The following is an 8,643-nucleotide window of genomic DNA, read 5'->3' as shown; positions in this document are numbered from 1 at the left end:
AATCGAGCGAATCGTGAAACCGTCGACGTTTCAGGGACAAATCGTTGCTTTATCATCCGCCAGGCATCTCTTAATTTTTCCGCATTTAATGATGTGTGCACTGATAATCAACCCTTCGATGCGGCACAGGGGCGAAAATGGTGAATGCACCCTCCTGCGTTCACCCTCGTTGGGCCTGACGTATGTTCGGAGTGTGAAGGGGAGGGAAGGCAAGAAGCTAGTTTTGCGACAATTTTTCAAACAAACGCGTTGTCATCCCCACAACACCGAAACTATGTTGGCTTAGATAGAAATAGAGAACGTCGTCAACTCTGAATCGTCTCCTGAAAAAATATGTATTACTGGTTGCGTAATACCAGGCGTGGACTTCACGCATCACCATATCTATATTACCATTCATCACATTGCGCCCATCACATACCCAACGACCATCACAATTCCCCTGCACAAAACAACCCATCGCTGTCACACTCTGCTCAATCCAAGTCCATTATTTACTCAGCAGTGGCCTTCATTATTTGTTAGTGGTTCGATTTTGGGATTCTGCGAATTCCGATTTATTGGTCGGATTTTTTGCGAAGCACGGACCAGAAAGAGAGCGATTGGCCACAATGTGGTCTAATGAGCCTTGCAAATTGCTTGTTACCAGTTCGAAAATCGGGACAGACGGTCGAGCAAAAAAAGCGATGTTGATGCAGTGTGTTTTTGAATTGATACTGCCGTTGCAATTAGATATAATGATCACTTAATTGTGAGTTATTGTGCTTGTTAACGGATATCTTGTCGGAATTATGGATGCTGCTGCAGCTGGAAGAGGACTAAAAGTTTTTTGGAGGGCAGTCGGGCAGAACGGATGTGATTGAGGTTGTGTGGAGACAATGGGAAGTGGCGAAGTGCGGAGAAAAAATGTTTTTTGCAATAGCTGCTTTAAAGAGCGATTTATGTTTGTAATATCTCTTTTCTAAAGCAATACTTTATAAACTAGAGACGTGGCTGGACTTTTCAGGTAATAGGTTTAAATCAACAAGTCATTTCAGGAAGTCGCGACAAGCATTCGAAATTTCAAGAAATTATTATTTTTACAGAACGCTAACAAAGTATGTGAAAACGTTCTTGTAAAGATAAATTTGATATAATTTTGTATTAAAAAGGACTTACAAAAACGGATACTAAAAAAAATCCACAAAGAGAGATTTTACCTACTCGCAGAAATTTGCTACTCGACTAAACGCCTCGTCTCCTGAAATCTCCGCCTGTGAGTAAAATCTTTATTCAATTGTAAAAACAACTAAGTATTTCGTTTGAATCTAAAAACTTCTCAGAGCATAGTATTTGAAGTTGTAGAGTTTTTGGTTCATATTTTAGTCTTCAAAAATTTTAATAAATTGATAAAATATACATAAAAAATATATATTAATTTTTTATTGTGGTGTGAGATTTTTTTAAACAAACCGTGTTATAAGAGATCTGAATCATCAGAAAAAACATTAACATGTATTCGTAAAAAGGACTTTTTCCCTTTCAATGTTCTCCAAAAATTAAAACGTATTTAAAAAAGTTGGTGAACTTTGTTGAAAATACGAATTTATTGTAGATATATATGTAGATTTAGCACCTGAAAAAGCGTGTGTTGACTAGTTTATAAAGAAGGGCTTCCATTTTTTGTATTATTTTTTAATATAGTGTATGTAGTCCTTCCTGAGGGTAAGCCAAGAAAGTACATATTTTTATAGAGTTCATCGGATGATTGCTACGTTTATCTTTTCTCGACATTTCATGACCCCTACAGTAGGTACGCAAAAAATAAGTAAGTATTCCGTTTCCGTCTGTTTGTCTGTCTGTTTGCTATCTGTCCGGATTTACATTGATAAATGTTATTTAAATTTTATAAGCTAAGATATTCCTTTTTTTTTATTTTTAAAATTCTTAATTTTTAGTTCTTCAATGTTTCAATTTTTCGTTTCTTCAGTTCTCCGATTTTTCCATTTTTCAACGTTTGGAATTAAAAAAATGGAAAAATTGCAAAAATGAAAAACCAAACAGTATAAAAGGAAAACTGAAAAATCTAAAAGTTGGAAATCAGGAACTTGAAAAATTGAAGGAACGAAAAATTAAAAATGGAGAAACTTAAAAATCGAAAAAGTGCAAAATCGAAAAAGGAAATATATATATATTGTAAAATCGAAATACTGAAAATTAAAGAAATCGGAACATCGGTTAATTGGAAACCCAAAAATTACAAGATTGAAAAATGAAAAAATTGGAAAATTGAAAGGAACATTGAAAAAATAAAAAGGAAATGAAAAAACTAAAAATTGTGGTAGGAAATCGAGAAAAATTGAGAAAACGAAAAATTGAAAAATCGAAAAATTAAAATTTGAAAAAGTGAAAATCGAATACCTAATGAAAAATTGTAACACCGAAAAATTACAAAATTGAAAAAATTGAAGCTGAAATAAGGAAAAATCTTAAAACATATACCAACACTGAAAAGATAAAAAGGAAATGATAAAACGAGAAATTGGCGTAGAAAATCGGGAAAAAGAAAATTAAAAATCACGAAGGTGAACCGAAAAATTGAAAATTTGAAAAATTAAAAGTCGAGAAACTGAAAATCAAATAATGAAAAATTGTATAATGGAAAATTTGCAAAACTGAAAAAATTAAATCTAAAATAACGAAAAATTATGAAACTTAGTGTCGCCCACCCACCCGTCGGTTTTTTTTTTTTAAATAAGAAATAATTTTTTTAGACAAGAAATTATTTTATACTTTTTGATATAAAACAGTTACGACTAGCGCTTTTTTTACCTTCTTCACATTCTAGATTCTACTAGTTTACATTCCCATTCGACAGAAGAGTATTATTAGCCCCGCCCACCCACCCTGCGTCCATATCAATCAATCGTTAGAGTGAGAACAGCGCAGGTGAGCAAAACAAAACTGATTTTCACAAATGATAGAACCTCTGGGAAAGGGTGGGTGGGCGGGGCTAGTACCTACTAAGTTAAGATTGATTTGGTCAAAGAACACCCTATAAGAAAATAGAGGGCGGGTGGCCGGGGCTAGTATTTGCTAAGTTAAGAATAAACAATATTATGAGTAGACACTAGAATGAATAGGGGGTGGGTAGGCGAGGCTACTACTTGCTTGTAAGAATCTGTAGAAAAAAGCTAAACTTAGCGCCGGCCGTCTGCCTAATTTCTTCATTTCAGTGACTTATTTTATTTACTATAAAATGGGAGCTGAACTATTTTGACAAGCTAGAATTGTAGTCACTCACCCCTTTCATTGATCATTCATTTCGATTACCTCTAAGACGGAAAATGGATTTTATATTGCTAAATAATATAATCAAAGATTACATTTTTTTATAATAAAATTTTATTTTTACTAAAGTTTAATTTATTTTCGAAAAGCGATTTACACTTTAATAATAAAAAAATATGTAAAAACAAATGATAATTTGTGTAAAATTCATATATCAACGTTGTCGGAAATCGGGCTATTGCTTGCTTATAGGGTAAATGTGTACAAGAGTACGCACTTAGTGTAAAACTGTCAATAACTTTTTAATTTTTTTGTATAGACAAATTTTATGATATGGGTTTGTCATTTACATGTTTAGAGATCAGATGTATTTAATTGTACGTCCCAAGCCACTATATTTTAAGAGTAATTTCAAGTTTTCTCAAGATGTGTAAATGCGCACTCTTAGACAGTTCATTGCACAAGAGTGCGCATTTGAACGCTTATGAGTGCGCATTGCATTTTATGAAAAAATCTTTGTCTCTAAGGTGAAAATAAATGGGAATAAGTGACTACAGACTACACATAAAACGGGAGACCTAGTTTTTTGTACACTAGGGTTCTTGAAAAGTCGAGAAAACATAAAAGTAGAGAGTCGATCGACGGACTCAATTACAACACGCTCAGGAAGTAAAAATTAAAAAAAAATAACCATAACCACCACCACACAACTTGAGAAACAGTACAAAGTAGTAGAGTTAAATAATTCATTATCGTATGATATGTATCTACAAGACTATTAAACTACGTATCGCAAACAACGCGCACTCTTATACAATACCTCGCTGCGCACTCTTGTACATTTGTACATAACCATAATAATGTTTTCAAAGTTAAAAGATTTTGATGGATAGAAAGTATAAAACTGTTAGTGTATAACGACACCTTAAAAGCTACAGCTAATGAAAATTATTACTGTAAAATAAAAGAACTGGTACGTACCTTACAAAAAACTAAAACTATGAGCGGTAAAAATTACATCCACACAACGTGTGAACATAAAATCGTCAGTACGACCAAACTATAAACTATATTCAGGTCACTTTTGCACCTTTATCTCAGGTTTAGTATTAGATTCTGAATGGTATAACTTCATCTTATCCAGATGGCACTAATAAGCAGAAATCATCAGTGCGTACTCTTATACATATGCGCACTCTTGTACACATTTACCCTAAGACTCTGTAAGAAAAAGTTTAACTTAGCCCCGCCCACCCACCCGTCCGTTCTCTTTTTTTTTTTCTTCTGAAATAAGACATTATTTTTTTACTTTTTTATATAAAACAGTTACGATTAGCGCTTTTTTACGTTTTTCACATCCTAGATTCTACTAGTTTCTATTTCCATTCGGCCAAAGAATTTTATTAGACATCCAGATTTTTAGAAATTTGAACGTGGGGATTGGAAAATTAAGGCGTGTTTAGGACCAGTTGTTTTTTCAATAATTATGAGTTTTGAAACTGATTTTTTTAACACTCCCAAAAGTTGCCATATTTCAATTAGCGATTTTGGAAATATGCAAGGAAATCTACAAAAAAGTTCCTTCAGGTATAGAACAATTGAGGTTTCGGAAAAGTTGCCTGAAAATCCGTAAAAAAATCTAAAAAATAGAGCTCGACCCGCTGATTCGAAAAATATAGCTTAATGTTTATGCTCCTGGAGTAAAATATTCGAAATATTCATTTTGAAAATATATGGAACTCGACTAAAAAATCTCTTTGGATAATTATTAAAAGTGGCCGAAAAAAGGTCGAAATTTTTGTATTGAAAAACTGAACTTTTGGGAAAGCTGCCTAAAAATCCACGAAAAAATCTAGTACGCAAACCTGAAAGTCCTGTTCCAATAATGAACGAAAAAATACAATAAGAAAATTTTGAATGAAAAAAATCACATCAACAAGAGAAGAAAAAAAACTATAAATAAAATATAAACGATGCTATAAACGATAAAAATAATTAGAAAGATGATCTCCAAAATTTACATTAGTCACTATTATATAAATTTTATAAAATAAGATATTCCTGTACATGTGGTTTATGAATCCGTGTTGAGTTTATAACCTATACATCCAGATTTTTAGAAAAAAAAACAAAAATGATAACAAAAATTTGAAATTTAAATTTGAAACTGCTAAATCGAATCCTCTGAAATCTTGCAAAAGTTTTAGAGTTATCTTATGCATGGTAAATCGTTGATCAATTTTTTTTCGTTTATATTCCACCCCCCAAAAAGTGAAGACGTCATTTCGAAATTTTGCCAAAAAAATGTTCTTACGATTTAATTTTGAAATTGTCAAAACCGAGTGCTTCGAAATTTGGCAAATATTTTAAGGTTATTGGAAACACGGTAAATTATTAATCAAAATTTGAGCGTCATCTTATAATTGTGCCGAATAACTGTTCAAATTTATTAGTGTTTTTGGGAAAAAACTGAGTGTATTTAATTGTTTTGAGAAGACAAAATCAGTAAAATTTCATTTTCTTTAACTGTTCATGTTTCTAATCAGAAGCTGCTAATAGTCGACTGCTTTTGAAGTATAAACATAACACTCTCATTTAAGCATGAACTGAGAAATTGAGATTATCTACATTTTCCCCGTTGCTATAAATGGACATAATTCCTACTTCAAGGGCGAGGGAAATTCTGTCGAAATAATTTTCGACCAATTTTTTTTACTACATATCATACCATGTGATTATTTAAATTTCTGCTCAAGTTGATCATGACTCGTACGTCAGCAGTTCAATGAAAACGACTGACTTAAGCGTCATGGCCAACTAGAGCAGAAATATAAAAAATCACCCGAAATTAATATCAAAAATTGTTATTTTGAATTATAACACTGGCGCATCGCCAACTACAAACGAGAAAATTTATTGAACACCTGTTACAAATTTTTTAGATCTTCATCAAGATCAAAAAAATATTTTCACAAACATCCTCTTATTTTTATTTAACAGGCTCCCAATTAACTATGTTAACACAGAGAGAGCTTAACAGAATCAGACGAACCAGATTCAGATTTTTTTCATATTTTTAATTAGTTGTAGGTCAGATCAGGTATACTGTATTTTTGTGGTATACCTCGTTCATTTCCTTATGTTGACATTTCTCTGGTTCAGCGGCTATTTTTTGATAAAATGACATCTTTTATATTAATACAGGAGTGATAAAGGCTTTTAAGCACAAAATTGGGTGTAAATTTACAAATCACTTTCAAGAATCATAAAAAAAGTTGTTTTCCCCAGCAAATTTAAGTCGCCAACTTAAATATTTATATAACTTCAAGTGTTTAAAAAATTTTTCGTAAGGTCGTATTTTAATGAAACAAAAACGAAAAATAGAATAGAATGCAAATAATTTGAAAGCAACAAAAATATTTATAATATTTAGAATTTTTGTTCTTGAAAGGTGATTAGATTTTTTTTGGAGATGTGTCTTTTTCGGAATAACTGAGTCACATGATTCACCTCTGAATTTTAGAAAAAACCAAATTTCACAAGTCATTTGTTTTATTCAAAAACCCTTTCGTGGTCATGGAAAATATATAATAAAAATTACAACATTCAAAACATCGATAAGAATAAAAAAATATATCAACACTGTTTTAACTCTGACATCATTAATGAAGAACAGAAAGGATGTATTAAAGGATCCTTTGGCTGCAAAGAGCAATTAATCATAGATTCCATCATCTGTGAACAAGCTAGAAAAGAAAACCGAAACATATATACTGCTTTTATTGATTATAAGAAAGCTTACGATTCTGTCCCTCATTCCTGGCTATGCAAAATTCTGGAATTATACAAGATTGATACTAAAATCTGCACTTTTCTCAAATGTTCCATGGAATTTTGGAAGACCACCCTCCAAATAACCTTAAATGAACAAACAATTCAGTCAGACCCAATAATGATCCGAAGAGGAATTTTTCAAGGCGATTCTCTTAGCCCGTTATGGTTCTGCTTAGCAATAAATCCTCTCTCCGATATCCTGAACAGCTGCAATTATGGGTTCAATATAAGAATTAACAAACAAAGAGAAAACAGAATAAGTCACTTGCTGTATATGGATGACATAAAAATATATGCAAGTACACAAAATCAGTTAACAAACCTATTAAATCTGACTGAACAATTTTCCGGTGATATTGGTATGTCCTTTGGTATTGAGAAATGTAAGACCCAAGCAATCAGAAAAGGCGTGTTTCACCAAGTACCACATATAACACAGAATAAGGAAATAATTGAAGCCCAAGAACGAAACGATACATACAAATATCTGGGTTTCTGTCAATCCTCCCACATCAATCATACCAAAACGAAAACACAGTTGAAAGATCAATACGTAGCGAGATTAAAATTAATATTGAAGACACAGTTAAATGGAAAAAATTTAATGAAAGCAGTAAATACATTCTGCGTTCCACTGCTAACATATTCTTTTGGAGTCATTAAATGGTCCAAAACTGATCTTGAAAATTTAAACATCGCAACAAGGAAAATCTTCACACAGTATAGAAGGCATCACCCAAAATCGTCGATTGAAAGATTCTCATTACCAAGACAGAATGGAGGAAGGGGTTTCCAGAACTTAGAAAACTTATATCAGAGACAAATCTCAGATTTGAAGAAGTATTTCTTGAAACGAGCGGAAAGAAATGAAATGTTTCGCACCATCACAAGAGCAGATTTGAACCACACACCCTTAAATCTGTCGAACACCGAAGAAATCCACACCCCCCACACAATAGATAAAATAATAAGTGTGCTAAAACAAAAACAACTACATGGAAAATTCTACAAAGACTTAGAAGAAAATCATGTCAATAAGAAGATGTCATTGATTTGGTTAAAAAAATCAAGTTTGTATGCCGAAACAGAAGGATTTGTGTTTGCTATTCAAGACCAAGTAATCAATACCAAGAATTATAGAAAATACATCATCAAAGATCCGAACATAAAAAACGACTGCTGTCGCCTCTGCAAAGCAAAACCTGAAACGATCCAGCACATAATCTCTTCTTGCAGCATCCTAGCACAAACTGATTACAAAGCTAGACACGACAACGCAGCCAAAATCATTCACAAAGAATTAGCAACACTTATGAATTTAATCGAAGATACGACACCCTATTACACTTACATTCCATCTCCGTTCCTTGAAAATAACAAATACAAATTATACTGGGATCGTACAATACTTACAGACTTAAACATTACAGCTAACAGACCAGACATCATACTTATCAAAAAACACACAAACGAAGCCATTCTCATTGACATTGCTATTCCTAACACAAACAACATTATTCAAACATACGACACCAAGAT

Source organism: Zophobas morio, unplaced genomic scaffold, assembly GCF_036711695.1.
Source record: "Zophobas morio isolate AGI-343-1 ecotype UQ-CSIRO unplaced genomic scaffold, CSIRO_AGI_Zmor_V1 ptg000004l, whole genome shotgun sequence".
Lineage (NCBI taxonomy): Eukaryota > Metazoa > Arthropoda > Insecta > Coleoptera > Tenebrionidae > Zophobas > Zophobas morio.
This window is presented reverse-complemented; position numbering follows the sequence as displayed.